At 34.8% G+C, this 21,962-nt stretch overlaps 2 long non-coding RNA genes across 2 annotated transcripts; both read left to right on the top strand.

Moving 5' to 3' along the window:
• Positions 1-1,926: 1,926 nt before the first annotated feature.
• On the top strand, positions 1,927-4,383 carry LOC130973418 (uncharacterized). Its single transcript, XR_009084132.1, has 3 exons — positions 1,927-2,037; positions 2,737-2,817; positions 4,223-4,383. It is a non-coding gene; the product is annotated as an uncharacterized LOC130973418 (long non-coding RNA).
• A 16,433-nt stretch (positions 4,384-20,816) lies between these two features.
• LOC130973133 (uncharacterized) lies at positions 20,817-21,313 on the top strand. The gene is made up of 3 exons (XR_009084027.1): positions 20,817-20,937; positions 21,041-21,123; positions 21,196-21,313. It is a non-coding gene; the product is annotated as an uncharacterized LOC130973133 (long non-coding RNA).
• The last annotated feature ends 649 nt before the right edge of the window (positions 21,314-21,962 follow it).

Raw genomic sequence — 21,962 nt, 5'->3', positions numbered from 1 at the left:
GAGATGAATGTCGTGTAAGTATACATGAACAAGTGATTACGTTTTTAATAATACTAGCTCATCATAAAAAGAATCGCTAGAAAGAAGGAACAATCCCAATAATCAAGGTGGTTGCGGCAGTGGCGGCACAAGTAGGAACACTGAGACCTCCAGGACCAACAATGTCTTTGATTTTGGAATGTTCCAGATTATGTTTGTGTTTCATCTGCCACACAGAAACATATGAAATAGACATATCCATTAGAATTAGAATTAGAATTAAGAAGAAAAAAATGAGATACAGAAAGATTCACAACTTTTTCAATTGATTCAAGCCTTTGTTCAAACTTTTCATCATGGAAATGGCGTAATGAATACCCTGAAACAAGAAATCAACCAATCTTACGATCAATGAACCCAATCAAATAATCAAATCAGATGATATGAATGGAAAGCACTGAGAAATGAAGAGACCGATCCAAGCAGTGGCAACGGAGACAATGGAAGTCCCAACAGTGAAGACCACGCGCTGCCTCTCGAACGCATCCTGAAAGAAACAAGAAACACAAAACAACAACTGAAAAAGCAAAAACTACAATCAAAATGAACATAGAGAGAGAGAGAGAGTGAAAAATTGACCTTGGTGAGGAAGAAGGTGTCGTTAACGGCAACCCAGGAATTATTCCTTTCCCAAATAAACTTTCTCCTGACATGTTTTGTTCAAGGTCAAGGGAAAAACATCAATTTACTTGTCTTTTTTTTTACAAATCAAGGGTTTAGAAACATGTTGTGTGAAACTAATGAAAATCAAGCAAGATAGAACTTACAAAGAGAAGGTTCAGAACAACAACCAAGAAAAGAAAGAAGAGAGACTGAGTTGGGAGAAACAGAAAATGAGTTGGAAGTGGCGCAAGAAACAGGCAACGTCGTGCAGGTGGAACAACATTCACTCCTCCACTGTTCCTGGAGAAGAGTTAGGGTGGAGAAGAGTCATGGAGAAGAGTTAGGGTGGAGAAGAGTTAGGGTGGCAGCCAAGGAGTGCAACACAGAGACACAGAGACGGTGAGAGGTGGGTATGAAAATTAAAATTAGATGGGCCTATTTTAGTAATTTTACATTATATTTTAGTCTTGTTTATATGTATCTAAAAATAATACTAAACATTACATCAGTGTCTTGTCCATTGTATCCAAACACAATACATAAAGGGTAATTTTTAGTGTCTCTGTCTCAGTGTCTCTATTTCAGTGTCATGTCTTGTCATGTTTACAAAAACAAACGCAGCCAAGCTGTTGGTCTCTAACATATAATATTTAATTAAATTGAACACAAAACTAAATTTTCTGTTGGAAATTAAATATAAAATTCAACTGCCCTATATTGTAGTATATTATATTTGAGAAGTTGGCATCGTACGTAGAATCAAATGGGTGCAAGCATTCGTATAAAATGGTATTTAAATTCCACACACGACTAAGTCACAGTTTGATTCTTTTAGTGAAGATGGAATCTTTTTTCCCAACAACCCTTCAGCTGTTGTAAACCAGGATCATCAGCTGAGTTAAAACATTTGCTTCTATTTCGATAATGTCTTCTTATTGATTGACGATTCTTTACAATATTTTGCACGACTCTTTTTATTGATATTAAGTACTGAACATAGAAAATGGTTCATCTTCTGTCATAGTTGCTTAAAATATTTTAGGATGTTGCATTGTCAAATAAGTCGGGAATTTTTTTTTAATTTGTGATTGAAGCTAATTTGGTGTCTAATTAGCGCGCTTTCATTTTCTTTTCTCTTTTTTGAATTTTTCTGACCTTTTACTTTTCTATGTTAGCTACATATACTTTAAGATAATCTCAATAATGAATAAATACATTTTTGAAGACTATATAAATACATGTTGGCATAGGCACAAAAGCGAATTCGAACTATTTCTACCCAGCCAAAGAATAATAAGTATTTCACAATAATGAGGAGGGCCATCTTTGTTGCATTCTTGGTTTTGTCTTATATTTTTATATTCCTTCTCGCATCACCCGTTTCTGGCCAAGCCGGTAAGACAGCCTTCCAATTCCAGCAGACGCATATGCATGTGAAGTTTTAAAAAAATGTCACGTATAATAATCAGCTATTAAAATCAGTCGTTATATATATTATTTTTAATATGTATTTTATATAATAATTAATCTTAATAAATAATCTTAATATGTATAGTTAGTATGGTGGTAACTTTTTACCATGCAAAGTCTTGTTAATTTCCTGATAATGGCTACAACAAAATTTAAATTTCTTATTATCATCGTCATATATGCATGTTTTCCTTTGCTTCTTGCATACCTTCTGGATATGTCCTCTACAAATATTTGCAGTCATTTAATTTATTTTATGAATTAAAAAATTAAAAACAATGGACTATAAAATTATTGAATTACATATTAAATATAGGCAACTACTCAAATGAAGATGCTAAAAACATCTTTTTATGAAGATTCTTGTGTTAAAAGTGTACTTTGTTTGTTTAGCCACACTTTAAAAAAAATAACACTTTTGTAACACATCAAAATCAAACCATACATTTCATCATCTAATGATAAAAAAGAAGCATCTTCATATAAAGACAATAGTAAAATCTTCATGGTAGTATCCACCTTAAATATATATGCTTTAAACATGTGTAAAATATTTCTATTCATATATCCATTCTGCGTCACTTATCGTTTGTGACATTTCTTTTTTTTTTTTTTCTTTTTTAGCCCTACAAGGAGCATGTGATTCATTTTGCGATAGAACGGGTAATTGTGTTGCACCAGTGTCTCCTGAGGGGGCGCAATCAGGTAAGACTCCATCGTTCGTATGTGTATATAGTTTAAATTGGATGTACTCAAACTGAAAAATATTTTACACAATCGCTTTATTATATTTATTATTTTGGATAATTATTTATAGAAAAAAATTTACTTTTCTCTTTCCAAAAATGCTGAAATAACATTCTTCTCTCATCTATTTCTAAAATATACATTTTTTTATAATTTTTAAAAAATATTATTTTTAATCCATTTTAAATTTTTTGTGTCAAATGTTAATTTTATTCATTTTTCAAGAAAAAATAAATTATTTTTCACAAAAATATCCTTTAATAAAAATTTTATTTTTTTATCATTAAATTTTGCTTATTAAAATATCTTTTAATAAATTATTTTTTTATTAATTAAATTGTATTTTTATCAAACTATTTTTAAAAAATATTAATAATTAAATTAGTTTTTAAAAAATATCTTTCAATAATTTTTTAATTATTAAATTATGATTTTACTAAAAATTTTATTAGCAATTATAGTTATATTATATTATTAATTTTTTGATATCGATATATATTATTTTAACATTAAATAAAAAAAATCTTGGTAAGATTATTTTACGATATCAATATATATTATTAATTATTATACATATTAAAAGTGATAATTTTTTTTATTTAATATTAAAATAATATATATTGATATCAGAAAATTAATAGTAAAATATAAAAATAATTGTCAACGAAAATTTTAGTAAAATCACAATTTAATAATTAAAAAATTATTAAAGAGTATCTTAAATAAAATAAATTAATTATTAAAATTTTTAAAAAATATTTTAGTAAAAATATAATTTAATCAATAAAAAAATAATTTATTAAAAGATATTTTGATAGCAAAATTTAATGACAAAAAAATAAAATTTTTGCTAAAAAATATTTTTGTAAAATATAATTTATTTTTTTTAAAAAAATAGATAAAATTAATTTTAGTTAATACAAAAAATTTAAAATAAATTAAAAAGGAGATCAGATTTTTTAAAAATTATAAAAGAGGAGAATATACATTTTAGTTTACAAATAAAAAAAAGAAGAGTGTCATTTTAGCATTTCTCAAAAGAAGAGAATACAATTTTTTCTAATATAAAAAATAATTATTTTTACTAATATTTACTTAATTAAATATACATATAAAATTATTTTACATTCACAATACATCAAAATTATATATAAGTTAATTTCACTGTCCGTTATGGAATAAAATTCACCTTTTGCTTTTATTGATTGAAGATTAGTATCCTCTTAAAAGAATTGCTAATCTTCACTTTGAAAAGATAAAAGTTCAGCAAAGGTTTAACGACTTTAATCTTTTTTATTTTTTATTTTCTTTTTCTAGAAGAAGATTATTAATAATTTCTTTACATGTATTCTTCCACCACCAGTTGACACGGACGGAATGAACCTCACCAAAGATGAATTATAAATTGGATCGATCTCCACAACATCACGCACTATTGTTAACAACGGTCATTTAAACATCATTTCACATTATACTGCTTTTCAAATTAAATTATTCAAAGTGTAGTATGTATTATTTGTGAAATAAAACTAGTCACTTCTTGTTGATGATTAATTAGTTGTAATGGAATTGTCATATTGTAATAAGAAGTCGAAATTTTTTTTTCTCTTTTCTTACGTTTAATATATATCTATTTCTTTTCAAACTAAAAAGTTATTCTGATACGAATGCATCAAAGAATGGAATTATTGATATAGGTATGATGAATACTGAAGTACAAAAAATGAAAAAAAGAGATACATAACACACGGTCAGTACTCTCACCTACATAAAGAGTGAGAAATATATTAACACTTTGAAAAACAGAGAAATAAAAAAGCCAAAGAGAAAAAATTCAGCCAAAAAGAAGACTCACTATTCACATGCCATCTCCTAGTGCTTCCTTGGCTATTTAGATCTAAGGACCTCAGATAATCAATTCCATTATGGTTCTTCTTGCATAAATTGTATTATCCTATTTTTTGCCATTTCCCATTCCATTCTTGCAGGGCTCTCACTTCCCTTTCTCACATCAATACTCTCCCCATTAAAACCGAACTTGCCTTCAAGGTGGAAGTTTGGATACTGCTGCTTCATATTCTCATAAGCTTCCCACAAAACATCTTCTTCAGGCATACCTTGCCACTTGATGAGCACTTGTTCTTGCCACCTACCATGGACCTTGATCATATGGTATCTTAGTAGCATTTGGGGTTGCATGCACAAACCCTTCTCATCCAACCGCAGTGGTGTAGGGAGATTTGAAGCAGGTGGGTCACCTGTAAATTTATTAAGTAGAGACACGTAAAAAATTGGGTGGATCTTTGTTGACGGAAAAAATTGTAGCCGATATGCAACTTTGCCAATTCTTGCCAAAATAGGAAAGGGGTCAAAGTACCGCATGGCTAGCTTTTGATTCTTGTGCCAAGCCATTAACTGTTGTCTATAAGGCTGCAGCTTCAAAAACACATAATCGCCCACGTTAAACTCGACTTCCTGGCGCTTACTATCTACTCTGGCTTTCATTCGAAGCTGTGCTAGTTGAAGGTTGTGCTTTAGAGCAATTAAAATCTCATCGCGTTGTTGAAGTTGTTCTTGAACTGCTGGTGTATCCGTGTCGGTATGCTCATAGCGGATAAGGGGTGGGGGCTCCCTTCCAAAAACTACCTTGAATGGGGATATGCCAATCGTGAAGTGATAGGAGGAGTTGTAACTGAAAGTAAACCATTATAAGAAAAATATTAAGTACCGTCAGATTTATCAGCGAAAAAATAAAATTAATCTGCCGGTAATAAATTTTTGTTGAATTTTTCGTCAGTTCCAATCCAACGGTATAAATCTTGCTGGTAATTTGCGACGGATTTAGTGGTAAAATTGAATTTTCAATTTACGAATATCTGGTGAAAGTTATCAGTGGATTTTTTCCGACCGTAACATTGGCGCCAAACTATTTTGTTCCAGCATTTTTACTGTCAGATATTTTTTTTGGAAAATTCGACGGTAAATTCAATTTTTCAAAATATGTTTTAGATGAAATTAGTGGTCAAATTCTAAATTTTTTATTTAAATATCTTTTTTTTGCAGAATTAATAGTTAAATTCTAAATAATAGAAGGCAAATATGTTAAATTATTAAGTGTATAAATAAAATGAAAAGTCAAATAACAAAGGATATAATACAATTAAACAGTGTATAAAAAAACTAGTCACTGAAAGTTGTCGTCGTTGTCCCGCTAGTTCTGTTGCTGAGGCGGCGGCATAGGTGGTGATGTCTGTGCCCCTCCATTAGTGCTGCTGCCACTAGCGTGCGTCTGATCTTCGTACGGCATCATGTGTCGTTTCATCCGCTGAAGCCGATCCAGCTCCTGCCCACTCCAGCCTGAGGTCCTTGGTGTTTGTCATGCGTGAGAGGATCGCCTGATATCTCTCCTCAGACTCTCGCAACTGTTGAGCCTGTTGGTGTAGGCTTCGAGTGAGGAGCAGCACCTGCTCTCTCAAATCCACGTCGTACTCGGGATCGACGAACCGACTGGTGGCAGAGACGGATGAATGTCTCAATGTGGATGTGCAGAGGTTGTCGACGAAAAATGATCCAAGCCTGTACGCGAGATTCTTATACAGCTCAGATGCGGCCTCGCGCTGAACCTGATCAAGATCGACGACTGATGCAGTGGAGTTGTTGCCGTCGTCCCCAGTACACTGAGATTGTTGGGTTGCGACCTCTAATATTTTCGTGCGGGACTCCTGTGTAACACATTTTATGATTAGGACTACAGTTAATTTAAAAATTTTATATCACAAGGTGTTTACTCATGTAATGATCCGCAGCCCGCTGATCGACAAGTCTCTCTTTGTTCTCCTTTAACGTATGAGTATACTTAAAGGTCTCTGCCATTGTCGGCTCACGATTCAATGACTTAGACTATACATTTTGAAATCACATGTTAAGTCAAGTAATAATGACATTATATTGAGATTGAACGAACTTAATGACAAAATAAAACAAGTTACTTACTAACTTGGCCTTAGTCTTCATGAAAGTCACTGCCCCACCGGTATACTTTGACGACCTGGCCAATGTCCTGTTAGCTTTGTTGGTAAAAAATAGATGTTTAAACCTTTCATCAATCTCCCAACGTACATACAGTAACTTCTTAATATCCGGGCAGAGCCAATTGTTGATGTAGTCGCGGTACTCATGTACGTCTTCCAACATCTACTAAAGCCGCCTAGCCATCCGATGGTCGAGGATCTTCCTGATCATGAGATCGTGAGTCTTGTCCCATATAAATTTATCTTGTAAATATTACATTTAGCATGAGTTAATCGAAATTAAATACATAACTTAACAAAATAGAAGATCTAAGCTAACACTATGGTTTGAATATGTTGAGTTCTTACCGCCTACTTCAGAAACCATCGCTCTCTGGTCTCAGCTAGGATCTTCTTGTAGCTCGGCCATGAGTAGTCGTACATCAGCTTGATGACGTTAGTACACTCCTGTGTACATGCATTGTTATTTGGCAAAAATCTATCAATGGAAAAAATAGGATTAGTAGTTTACTAAAAAATTATTCGAAGTTTTCTATAAACTTCAATTATATTTAGTTTCTTTAGAAATTTTGGTAGAGTTTCATCTATAACTAGAATGCACAAAAAACTACATCCATTAATAATTCACATAAACAACAACATCTATCAATAACAAACAAGAATCAAGAATCAAGCAGCAACATCCATCAACAATCAAGAATTATCAATTAATTAAGGTCAATAGTTTCATCTATATGGCATTATAGAACTTAAGTAGCAACATCTATCAACAATCAAGAATTATCAAACACAATAAGTAGTTCAAACCTGCTAAACTAAATTGAACCTATCTTAACAACCTAAATCCACTAAAACTAGAAAAGTAAGTGTAACCAAATTAAACCGACTAACTAAAATGGTTTGCACATAAAAGAATTAAAATAATACTCACGCTAAACTCCCATAAGGCTAAATCATCATCTGTAAGATGGGAGGTGGTGGATCCGTGAGAGGATTCTAGCACCGCGGTGTCTATCGCTAGAGGTGTCGTCGTTAAGATAGTGCGCTATTGAGTGGATGGAGGTGGTGGAGGAGTCCACTCTGATGAATCCGACATATGACATCCTGGCTGTAGGGGTGGTGCAGCAGTAGGAACCATGTAGTTGGGGTTAGGAATCATGATGAATGGCTGTTCCTGTGCACCCATTACCTGTGACGTCACAGGGTTAGTCAGAGTAGAGGGGGACAACTAAGAAGTCATTGTGCTACTAGTAGAACCCCTCCCTCTACCACGATGATGAGGTCGATCCGTGACACTTCTACCTCTCGTCATGTCTGCAAAGAACATATAACTAAACACTAGTCACGAATACAATGTAATAGCAAAGATAAAAAATCATAGACACTTTAAATCACATAAAATAGCAAATACAACAGAAATCATATGTACATTTATATTATTTGCAAAGAGTTGCCCAATTAACACAAATTCTCCCACAATATATTATTTGCAAAAAATTTTGACATAACCTCCTTTAAATTTTGAGATAACCTCCACAATTAAAACAAACTTTATAGAGAATCAATCATACTATTTCGAAAGTAAAAAATGGATTTATTGATAATCTGTGTGAATTGGTACATGTACGTATAAATAGAGTTCATGAATGATCAGTATAATAAGTGAGTAAAATTATGAGTATGATGAATACTGGAGTATGGAGTACAAAAAATGAAAAGAAGAGATGTATAACACACGGTTGTGTACTCTCACTTGTATAAAGAGTAAGAAGCATGTTAACAGTATGAAAAATAGAGAAATAAAGGAGAAGCTAGAGAAAAGAGATTCAGCCAAAAAGAAGACTCACTATTCACATACCGCCTCCTAGTGCTTTCTTGGCTATTTAGATCTAAGGACCCCGATAACCATTTCTGTTATGATTCTTTTTGCATAAGTTGTATTGTCCCTTTTTTGCCACTTTCCTTTCCACTCTTGCAAGACTTTCACTCCCCTTTCTCACATCATATTCTTTTATTTATATTAGTTATATTTTGTAAGTTTTACACTTTAAATATGGTACATATATACAAAATATCAACCACTCGTATATAATGTATAGTAGAATAGAAAATACTCATTAAAAATAAATAAAGCAACACATGTTATTTATACCCAAATATATAGTGGTTGATTTAATGTATTTTTTTGTGTATGTAGCATTTTTGCTTATCTTTTTACTTTCGTGATAATGTTATTATTTTTTGTTTTTTTTTATTGGTGCTGCTGGGTGTAGAAATATTTTTGGCAATTAAATTCAACCAATTTAACTCAAATTTAAGAAAACTCACTCATAATGTGCACATAAATCACACACTTTGTCTTTTCCTCCTCTGATTAATATTACTATTTTTTTGTATTTTTTTTCTCCTCTTATTATATTTCTTCTTTTTAGAAGATAAAACAAGAAAGAAAAAAAAGAGATGAGAAAAGAACAAGGAAGAGTAGTATTTTGAGGAGGGAAAATAAAAAAATATAAATTTTTGTTGAATACACATACATTTTAGCTATATTTACAAACTAATTATTCCATCATTTGATTGAATTTATTCAACTCGTTGTCACTTTAAAATCCATAAAATTTAAGAAAAAATAGTTTTAATTTATATATAGGGTTTAAATAGCTCCTGCACCCATTATTTCATTAATTTGTCAATCTCATTTCATACACTTTTGGAAAATACATATTTTCAATTGAATATTGAGACTTGAGTAGTAGCTAGAGAATAAGTTAGTAACACCATAAAAGACTTCAAATATATCAACATGCTTATTTTTCATTTCGCAATCATAATCAGATGGTAAACATTTATATTAAAGTTCACATTATGTTAAACACCTAAAAATTTCTCTGCAGCTGAATTCTATCTAGTTTTACTATTAGAGTATTATTATGTTAGTAGTTGGGAATTAAGTTAGTAGAAGTTAGTAGTGGTTAGTAGTTGTTATGATAGTGGTTGGTTGTAATTCTATATATAGCTTGTATCTTGTATCCATTTCATATACTTGAATTCACTAATCTATTATCTTGATCTTCGTTGATCGCTTGAATTCTAACATTTACAATCAAGTGCTAGCTTCTTCTATAATAAATATTCGATTATCTACTAAATCTTAACAAAATTTTCTTTTTCGATGTTGTAACCAAACCATTATCTAAGATTTTGCACTAGAAACATATATTGCATTTATTAGAAACAAGAGAGTAATATAAAAATGTATTATTGAGTGTGTCATCAAAGGTACAATGTACAAGGGTATATATAAGTGCTAAAAGAATCAAAGTAATAAAAGTATAAAATCTTATAATAAATATACAGATATGCTATATAAATATAAATGATACTAACTGATTTTAATTGATCCTAATTATACTCTAACATCCCCCCCCCCCTCAAACTCAAGGGGGAGCTAAGGATCCCATATTGAGTTTGGATACTAGAGTCCGAAAACGAGTAAGATGATGAGCCTTCGTGAAGATATCAATAATCTGATCCAGAGTTCCAACATCTATGAGATGAACAACATCAATAAGGAAAGGTCGTCGAACAAGTGATAATCAATCTCAATGTGTTTGGTGCGTTCATGAAAAACATCATTATGGACAATCTGAATAGCACTGCGGTTGTCACAAAAAATATCAGTCGAGGACAACTAAAGAGCACCCAAGTCTTCGAGAAGCTAACAAATTGAGACAACCTCAGCAGTGGTGTCAATGAAAGTACGATATTCAGCTTCTATGCTTGATCGAGCAGTGAACATTTGCTTCTTGGCTCGCCAGAAAATGAGAGTCACCAAGAAACAAACAATAACCAGTAGTGGAACGACGATCAGTGGGATCACCAGCCCAATTAGTATATGAGTATGCTGAAGGGATAAAGATGAATGGGCAGAAAAATGAAGACCATAAAATAGAATGCCTTTCATATAGCGAAGAATGTGAAGAACCACCGATAGTGAGTAGTACAAAGAGCTGACAAGAACTGGCTAAGAACATAAACTGGATAGGCGATGTCTAGTCGTGTGACAGTCAAGTAGACGAGACCTCCAACCAACCGTCGATAATGAGTAGGATTATCCAAAACAGTGCCATCCATAGGGGTAAATCGAATATTAGGCTAAGGAAAGTAGACTCAGTGTGATTATCTGTAATTCCAGCATGAGTAAGAAGATCTGAGGCATACTTAGCTTGAGAGAGAAAGATACCGTCATATGTGAATATGACTATCAAGATCATTCATCACAAAAGTATGGTGAAGGCAAGCTTTAAGACCAGAGATACCATCAACATTATTTCTAGTAATGATCATGTCATCAACATACAAAAGTAGAAGAACAACTTCACATTCACTTTTACGAATAAAGAGAGCATTCTTATGAGAGCTGTAAGTGAAACCGAGATTGCATATAGTGGTGCTGAACATTTCAAGAGTTCTCTTCCTTATAGTATGCTATTCCACACCCACAAGCCATTCTGGTATTTTTTTGCTTCCCAAAACTCACAATTTGGAAAATATAGAGCTTTTAAAATTTGCACCCATAATTCTCCTAGGTTCTTGATAACTCTCCATGATTGTTTGGCCAAATGAGATGTATTTTGATGGTGGAATTCTTTAAAACCCAGTCCGCCCTCTTTCTTACTCAAGCAAAGCTTCGCCCAGGCTTTCTAATGTATCCTCCTTTCTTTTCATTGGCTTCTCCACCAGAATTTAGCAATTTTTGCATTTAGTTTGTCACAAAAGGATTTTGGAAACTTTAGGATACTCATGGCATATATTGGAATAGCTTGTATGACTGCCTTGATGATGACTTCCTTCTCGGCTTGAATTCCACCCTTCTCTTTTTCCTTCCACTTTTTTTCATAATCCACTCTAGAGACTTGCATTTCACTCTTTTCCATTGTGCTGGAAGACCTAGGTACTTCCTCGGGTTGTCCCAAGCTAGAATATTGAGAATTTCTTCTATGTTGACTCTAGTTTGGATAGGAATTTTGTTGCCAAAATGTTATTTTAGATTTATCTATATTGATGACTTGTCCTGAAGCCGAGGTGTATTGATTGAGGATCTAGATAAGTTGGTAAATTTTGTCCTCTTTCACTCTTGAAAAAATGATATAATCATCAACAAACAGTAGATGAGTTATTATTGGTGCATTAGGAGCTAATATGACCCCAGAAATTAGATTTTTGTTTAGTGCATCATCCATTAAGATAGTGAAAACCTCAGAAGCAATAATGAAAAGATAAGAAAAAAGAGGATCTCCCTGTCTTAATCCTCTTTGTGGGAAAATTTTCTTGGTTAGAGTTCCATTTATTTGAAATCTATGTGATACATTTTTAATGCATTCCATAGTGAGCTTAACCCATTTTTGATGAAACCCGACACCTTTGAGAACTTCATCCACAAATTTTCATTCCATCCTGTCATTTGATTTGTTCATGTCAAGTTTGATGGCTAAATCATGAAAAGCTTATTTCCCTTTGCTAGTTATCTTGTGGAATGGTTCTTACACAATAATAATGTTGTCCTGAATGAGCCTGTCGCTAATAAAAGCACTTTGAATTGGTGAAACAATCTTGTTTATGATTCCCCGTAATCTTGCCACCGTCACCATTGAAATAATATTATAGATGTAATTGTAGCAACTTATGGGACTCAATTGGTGCAATGTTTCTGCTTGTTTTGTCTTCAGAACAAACACAATCTGACTTTGAAAGTTTCAATCATCGTCATTGGATAGACTCTAATTGACATATGACCTTTGTTTTGATTAGTTGCAGTCCACGTGCATTTAGTAATTTTTTTTAAGGTTAATTAGTTTTATATATTAAAAGGCTAGCCCAAATACATCCAAATGAGCTTGATTAAAAATTTGTAAGGAAAATTCTTACAGCTACACAAGGTTTGGCCTAGTAAGAGCTAAAGATGCAAGGGAATGTGCTACAAGATTTTCACTTTGTTTTACATGGGTAACTTGAAAATTCCTAAAGCTTTACAAACAAAATTTACTATTAGAGATAATAAGTCCGAAATTGTCTTGAGATATTTGTGTAGATAGCACTGTATTCACAACATATATGGTGTCACTTTCCAAAATAATATCCAAGAGCCCTCTTTTCATTGCAACATGTAGGACCATAAAGAAATCTTTTTCTTTGGCCTCTCTAACTAAGTGGGATGCAGATGTCCCTTCGGGGACATCCGATAAAAAGTGGGATGCAGATATTGTAGATGTTGCAGTAGTGACGAACGAATTTTTGCGTGGTCTAGATTTTCATAAATAAGTTCTCGTTGCAAGTATAGTTTCTAAACCCACAAGAATCCTTTTGTACAAAACTTGGTTGTCACAAGTAACAAACTCCTAATAAAATTGATAACCGAATTATTTAAACCTCGAGTCGTCTCTTAAGGAATTGCAGGGAGATGTTCTTATTATTGGTTATGAGTTGTGCAAATTGGGGTTTTGGATTGAGAATTAAGAAGAGAAAATTCCAAAGAAAATAAATTAATAACAATAAAAGCCTTGACTAGGAGAAGATTAATCGGAAGTTCTATCCTTGTTGGACGTTCTCAAGATCAGTTGATAATTGATTGTTGTTCCTACTTAGTCATTCCTTACCGAATAAAGGAAAGTCAAGTAGTGAGACAACTTCTATTAACAAGTCTTAATCCTCTCCCTTGGGAAGGATTAGCGTTAGTGATTAGAGTGCTAGCCAACAACATCTAATTATCAATTAATTCTTGAGTATTCCAACTCAAGGGACTCCTCTTAATCAACTCACAAGTTAAGTTGGGAGCTAGAATATCAACATTATTAATACCATCTTCCTTGTTATGAAAAAGGAATAGAAAAGAGACATGATAATTGGAATAAAATTGGAAGCAATTAAATAAATAATAAAATTAAATTCATAAAAGCAATCTAATTGTAACTCTGAACAAGGATTAATAATATGGAAGAGTAAGTGATAAGTCAGGAAACAAACTAGAATGATGAAGTCTTCAGCAGAGGTAGTGACTCTGTAAATATCCAATCCAACAGCATAAAACTAGGAATCCTAACTCCTAGAGAGAGGAGAGAGCATCTCTCTCTAGAAACTACATCTAAATTATGAAAAGTGAGTAGTGAGAAGTGTCTCTATGATCCCTCCACTCTACAGCTTCTATTCTGGGTTTTCAGGGCCGAAAAATGGGCCGGAAATAGCCCAGAAATCGCTGGGGGCAATTTCTGCCAAGCTGATTTTCTGCAGAATGACGCGTGCGCGTCACCTAGCTGTATGGCCACTATGGCAAATTATATATCATTTCGAAAATCCGAATGTTAGCTTTCCAACGCAATTGGAACCGTCTCATTTGGACCTCTATAGCTCAAGTTATGATCGATTGAGTGCGAATAGGTCAGGGCTGACAGCATTAGCAATTCCTTCAATTTCTTGTATTCTTTCCACTTTTGCATGCTTCCTTTCCATCCTCTAAGCCATTCCTGCCCTATAATCTCTGAAAATACTTAACACACATATCAAGGCATCGAATGGTAATAAGAGATGATTTAAAATTAGCTAAATTAAGACCAAAGAAATATGTTTCTAATCATAGCACAAAATCAGGAAGGAAAATGTAAAACATGCTATTTCTATGAATAAGTGTGAGATTAGTGGATAAAATCCACTCAATTAAGCACAAAATGTACCACGAAATAGTGGTGCATCAAATCTCCCCACACTTAAACATTAGCATGTCCTCATGCTAAACTCAAGAGAAGCCATAAGAGTGAAGAGGAATGGTAGAAAGTATGAGATGCAACCGATAAATGCAACTATATGCTAAGATATTTCTGTCTACTTAGTTAAAAGTAAATAAGCTCTTTAAGACAAACATAAATCAGATTTCACTAATTCAAATTACACAATAAAAGACAAGTAAATTTGTAAGAAGATAGCTTATGAAAGCAGGGGGCATAGAATCAAGCATTGAACCCTCACAGGAAGTGTATATGCACTCTGATCTCTCAAGTGTCTAGGGTCAATCACTCTACTCTTCTCTAATCATGCTTTCTAAAACTTTGTTCTTCATCTAACCAATCAACAAGTATTTAGTATACCAATGCAAACATCATGAGGTCTTTTCAAGGTTGTAATGGGGCTAAGGTAAGGGTAAGGATATATGTATGGCCAAGTGAGCTAAAATATGAATCTTTGATTAACCTAAGCTCTCACTTAACACACATACACACTCATGAAATTCTAAAATCATGCCTAGCTACCCAAAATTCCCACTTTTGCATTACATACTCATGTATTAACTTTTCTTTAATTTTATCACATATGCATTGATCGTTTATTAAACTTAACATTGGGGTAATTTTGTCCCCTTATTCACTTATTTACTTAATTATTTGAATATTTTTTGTTTTTCTCTTTTTTTTTTGGAAGCAAACATAACATATCAATGCACATGAGTTTTTAATTTTTCTAGTCTCGCATGAGTAGGTACCCAAATTCCCAATATTTTGTCAATGAAATAGTGTATACTTTTATCAACCCAAGCTCACACAGTTTCCCACACTTAATTGACACATAATCTCTAACTTAAGCTAACCAAAGATTCATTAGGTTAATTAATTGTTTTTTCCACTTAAAGCTAGTGATGTGGTAAAATATAGAACAAATGGGGATTAAAAGGCTCAAGGTGGCTAACAAAGGTGATTGAAAGGATAGGCTATTTGGGATAAGTAAGCTAACAACAAATGGTGGCCTTAATCATATGCAAGCATGTAAATACACTAAACAATGAACATATAAAATGGAACAACATATAGATTACAATCATAGAGAAGAAAACACACAAGAATAAAAATTTATGGCTAAATAATGTAACCATATAATTAAGCTCAAGTCTCACAGGTTGTGTGTTCTTCGCTATAAACTATGTTCCAAATACAAGTTTCAAACAAGTTTAACACAAATTTTTAATTTAAATTAGTGAAATATTGTAAAAAAGGGTCTTGAAAAGAAACTCATTACTTTAACCAAGCAGTGGTAAAATATGCACAAAAATCAAACAAACATGCAATCAAACATGCAAATACAACAATGAACTACAAAGAAAATTAATCAATGGTGTTGAAAAGAAGGTAACTAACCCACGGAGATTGGTATCGACCTCCCCACACTTAAAGATTGCACCGTCCTCGGTGCATGCTGAGATGTACAAGTGGACGGGTTGCTACAACTGATGCTTCTTCTCTAAAGAATGTGCATATGGACTTGTGTATTGCTCCAGTTAAAAAATCTTCCTGTTCCCTCTTGGTGGCCATCCTGAAAGAAGAGAAAAAGGAAGGGAAAGAACCCACAAGCAAAGATATGAAAAGAAATAAAATATATGTGGGCTAGTGCCAATTAATAAGGTTCTCAACTACATGGTAGCTACAACATGTAAGTGAGAAAATAATAGAAGCACAGGACATGTCAACTAAATAACAAACAAGTCAAGTAGCACCCAAAATAATGCAGGAAATATGAAACAGTTGAGTGACAAAAATTTAACACCAATGTGAAAACAACAAAAATAAAAAAGAAAGGGAGAAGAAACAATGAAGTTAAAATGCCATGAATGCGAGTATGCAAATGTAACAAATAGAAGAAAAGAAAGGGAATAAGGATGAGAGGGGAGGAGAAGAAAGTGAGAAAGGAGGAAAGAAGGAGAAAAGAGTAAAGAGAGAAGAAGAAAGAAATTAGGATTGGGAGAGAAAAGACAAGAAACTGGGCGGCGCAGGGATCAAGTGGTGTTGCGCGAGTGACGCGCACGCGTACTGCACGCGTACGCGTGGGTCACGCACATGGGGAGGCGATGCGAGGGCGTCTAGCATGCGTACGCGTGCCCCTGGTTGTGTGAATCGCACGTGAGCAGCCCCGCGCACGCACAACTCTCTGTGCATTTCGTGTTGTGGGCAAAAATTGGATACGACACGTGCGCGTCAGGCACGCGCACGCGTGGGTGATCAGAAAATGAAAATGACGCGCACGCGTCAGGGACGCGTTTGCGTGACCGATTTTGTGCCTCTATCACAGTATCAGCACCAGGCCGGCACAACTTTCGGTAAAACATCTTTTTACGTCAATTTTTCTGGGTCACGCGTGCGCGTGGTCATTGACGCGTATGCGTGAAGTGCCAGAATCGCAAATGATGCGCACACGTGAGGTACGCGTACGCGTGGTGTTGCTTGTGCATAAAGCACACTTCCTGCACAGCTCCCACACAACCTTCTGTCCAATTTTTCTCAAAAAAATTTTTTTATGCAATATGCAGATGAAGATGCAAACTATATGTACTAATAATGAGAAGAGTCACTTAAAAAGAAAACTAAGAAGAGAGAAAAGAACGATCATACCATGGTGGGTTGTCTCCCACCTATCATTTTTAGTTATTGTCCTTAAGTTGTATATTTGGTGAGCTCCTTGTCATGGTGGCTTGTGCTTGAACTCATCTTGAAACTTCCACCAATGCTTGGACTTTCAATAAGCTCTATCAATACCAGGTAAATTCCCCAAGCTTTGATGGAGTTCTTCACAAGCTTTGAGCTCCCAAAATTGATCCTCATATATTCTCGGATCCCAAATCTTGATTCCACACCCGTCTTCAAGTTGATCATCATGATTCCATCCGGGTGGTAAGCAATCCGAATTCTCACTAAGGCATTCAAATAGCTTCCTAGACCCATTCATTCGAGCTCTACACCAACCCTTGCATTTCAACTTTGAGCATACAACCATATTGAATCTTGCCTGACAACTCCTACCACTAACCATCTTCCTCTTACGCTTAAAGCCATAAAGAGCTCTAAGTTGACCATCTGTTTCCAGTAAACCATATTCAACTGGGAAAGTAGAGGTTAAGGATAAGAATTTTACCCATTTGAATGTTGTGTTGGATGGTAACGGCTTTGGGGAAGGTGTTCCTGATGATCTTGCAAGCTCCACTCCCTTGTGCTCTTCTTTGAATTCTTTCACCTCTTTGCAAGCTTTCTCAATTTCAACCTCCTTTTCTTCTTGGTAGTTTTCCTCCAATCCAGTCTCTTCTTCATTGTTTACCAAGGGCATGGGAGGTTGTGCTTCTTCTTCCTTAATCTCCATCTCTTGATCAACCTCTTCAAAGTCTTCAACTAGGATATGCCTTGGAGGTTGTACACCCTCCTCAGCATCAATTTCAAATGTCTTGGAAGGAGGCTCTATGACTGGACTTTCCCATTGAGGTTCCGCATCTCCCAGGTCTTCAACCACTTCCTCCTCTTCAATTCTTACTGCTTCGTCCAGTTGTTTTAGTATAAAATCGTACTCCTCCTTAATGATTTCCCTTCCATGACAACTTTCTTCAGCTACCCCTTCATCTTCAAGGGTCTCTCCGACTTCCACATTTTGGACCTCCTCTTGCTCCTCTGAAAATAAGGCCATGTGTAACCGATCCATTGCAACCCTAAGGCAATCCCTTCTCTCTTGTTCTATGTCACTAGCATAATTAGGATCGTGTTACTCTTGGATTGATGGATATGTGTATTCTTGCACAGAGGGTGGTGGTGCAGTGATGCTTGAGGGTTGAATATTGGAGGTAGAAGGTTGGTCCATGCGGGATATAAGATTTTGGAGTTTAGAGGTGAGACCAACGAGAGAGGTAAGTGTGTTCTCCATGGAGGTTTGGGGTGGATAGGAGGGTTCATTTGTTGGGAGAAAGGGCTCATAACACGGAGGTGGTTCCTCTTGATAAGGATATGGAGATGGTGTATATTGAAGTGGTGGTTCTATGTATGGTTCATATGGTGGTTGGTATGGTGGATAAGGGTTAGGGTCATATGAAGGTGAATGGTGAAAAGGGACTTGTGAGTATGGTGGTTCAAAGCTATGTCGAGGAGGGGGTTCATAAACATGTTGTGTTGGGTATTGAGTGTCACGTAAAGGTCCACCATAACCATTGTCTTGGTATACATCATGGAATGGTTGTTGCTCGTGGTATATTGGAGGGGGTTGTTGCCAAGAGGGTTGATCAAATCCTTGTGGCTCCTCCCATCTTTGATTATTCCAACCATGGTGCATGTTGTTATTATAATCTTCTCTTCTTGCAACATAATTATAACCACGCTCGTAGCCAAAGGGGTGAGAGTTCATAGTAGAAAAGAAAAACAAAAACTAATAAAGATACGCAACTAAGTCCTAAAACTAACAAACAAGTAAAAAGAAAATATTTACAATAACCAATAATAAGGTACACGTTTGCAATTCCCCAGCAACGGCGCCATTTTTGACGAACGGATTTTTGCGTGGTCTAGATTTTCACAAATAAGTTCTCGTTGCAAGTATAGTTTCTAAACCAATAAGAATCATTTCGTACAAAACTTGGTTGTCACAAATAACAAACCCCTAATAAAATTGATAACTAAAGTATTTAAATAATGGGTCGTCTCTCAAGGAATTGCAGGGAGGTGTTCTTATTATTGGTTATGAGTTGTGTAAATTGGGGTTTTGGATTGAGAAATAAGAAGAGAAAATTCCAAAGAAAATAAATTAACAACAATAAAAAGTCTTGACTAGGAGAAGATTAATCGGAAGTTCTATCCTTGTTGGACGTTCCCAAGATCAGTTGATAATTGATTGTTGTTCCTACTTAGTTATCCCTTACCGAATAAAGGAAAGTCAAGTAGTGAGCCAACTTCTATTCACAAGTTCTAATCCTCTCCCTTGGGAAGGATTAGCGTTAGTGACTAGAGTGCTAGCCAACAACTTCCAATTACCAATAAATTCTTGAGTATTCCAACTCAAGGGTCTTCTCTTAATCAACTCTCAAGTCAAGTTGGGAGCTAGAATATCAACATTAATACCATCTTCCTTGTTATGAAAAAGGAATAGAAAAGAGACATGATAATCGGAATAAAATTAGAAGCAATTAAATAAATAATAAAATTAAATTCATAAAAGCAATCCAATTGTAACTCTGAACAAGGATTAAGAATATGGAAGAGTAAGTGATAAGTCAGGAAACAAACTAGAATGATGAAGTCCTCATCGGAGGTAGTGACTCTGTAAATATCCAATCTAATAGCATAAAATTAGGAATCCTAAATCCTAGAGAGAGGAGAGAGCCTTTCTCTCTAGAAACTACATCTAAATTATGAAAAGTGAATAGTGAGAAGTGTCTCTATGATCCCTCCACTCTACAGCTTCTATTCTGTGTTTTCTGGGCCGAAAACTGGCCGGAAATAGCCTGGAAATCACTGGGGGCGATTTCTACCACGCTGATTTTCTGCAGAATGACGCGTGCGCGTCACCTAAATGTATGGTCACTATGACAAATTATATATCATTTGGAAACCCCGGACATTAGCTTTCCAACACAACTAAAACCGCCTCATTTGGACCTTTGTAGCTCATGTTATGATCGATTGAGTGCGAAGAGGTCAGGGCTGACAGCATTAGCAATTCCTTCAATTTCTTGTATTCTTTCCACTTTTGCATGCTTCCTTTTCATCCTCTAAGCCATTTCTGCCCTGTAATCTCTGAAAACACTTAACACACATATTAAGGCATCGAATGATAATAAGAGAGGATTTGAAATTAGCTAAATTAAGACCAAAAAAACATGTTTCCAATTATAGCACAAAATCAGGAAGAAAAATATAAAACATGCGATTTCTATGAATAAGTGTGAGATTAATGGATAAAATCCACTCAATTAAGTACAAGATGTACCACGAAATAGTGGTGCATCAAGCAGCTACCAGTTGTCCATGGTGTTTGTAAATAGCCACACCTACACCTCCGTTGTGTCCGTCAACCACTGTAGCATCAACATTTATTTTGAAAAATCCCAGCAGTGGCACTATCCAACTAGAGCAACTTTGGCTTCCCGATGACAGAGAATGCAGCGCCGTAGGATAGGGTGCATTCACGGCGGTAAATTTCACATAGTCCTACTACGCGTTCTGGGCCATTAATTCAGGAGACATATGTTCATCTTCAAGAAGTAATTTATTTCTTCTAATCTAAATGGCATGAAGACAGCAAAGCAATAAACTCGTCTTGACTCTTTCGATATTGTTGATGATGTATTGGAACCATTGTTGTAGGGAGGATGATGGCTCAATTTCTGATCGGATCGTGAATGGGAAGCGAACTAGAATCGCTAACTTCATTCGCACTCTTTGAACAGGTGAAGCTCCGATTCTTCTTTTTCCATGCATCGGCAACATAATGTGAAACAATTAACTCCTTTCCTCTGCAGGTTAAGATTCGTGGGAAGTGATTGTTGAAGCAGTAGCCAAATAAAGTTGAAGGTCTAAGGTGGTGCTTTTGTCTTCCAATGAAGGGCTCCTGATGTGGTGGGGTCACTATTTTGGAAAATGGTCACAGGTTGTGCCAGTATCAAATGGTGGTATGCTTGTTTGACTTGGTAAATTCCAAATTTGCTATTCTTCTAGTGAAAAACTATCTTTGTTTTCTTGAATATCAATTGGTAAAGCTAGAATTTGGGTAGTTTCAAAAGGTAGAAAGATACCCCTTATGAGATTCTGGTTCCATATTTTATCTGTTTGATTAATTAAACTATCAACAATAACGTCGGGATAAAAAATTTGATAAATTGCTCCATACTTAGAAACCATTTTGGTTAGGCAGACATGGATCTTTCCATATTCTAATTGATTGTCTTGTTCCTACTCTCCAAAGACCCCCCAATTCAAGGACCCATTTGGCTCCCCATATACTTCTCTAAGTATAACTAGGATTGTAGCTAAGAGCTGCATCAGTGAACCATTTTCGTCGGTAATACTTGGCCTATTGCATTATTACTACTATAGAAGTTAGTTTCTTAAGAAGCCTCCAACCTTGTTTGACCAAGAGTGCCTGATTAAAAGTCTCAAAACTTTTGAAACCTAAGCATCCACTCTCCTTTGATCTGATCATTTTGTTCAAAGCTATCCAGTGAATTTTCTGTTCTCCATTGTAGTTTCCCCAATAAAACCTATAAATCAGCTCTCCAAGTGATTACAT

The sequence above is a fragment of the Arachis stenosperma genome, chromosome 4, assembly GCF_014773155.1.
Source record: "Arachis stenosperma cultivar V10309 chromosome 4, arast.V10309.gnm1.PFL2, whole genome shotgun sequence".
NCBI lineage: Eukaryota > Viridiplantae > Streptophyta > Magnoliopsida > Fabales > Fabaceae > Arachis > Arachis stenosperma.
This window is presented reverse-complemented; position numbering and strand designations above follow the sequence as displayed.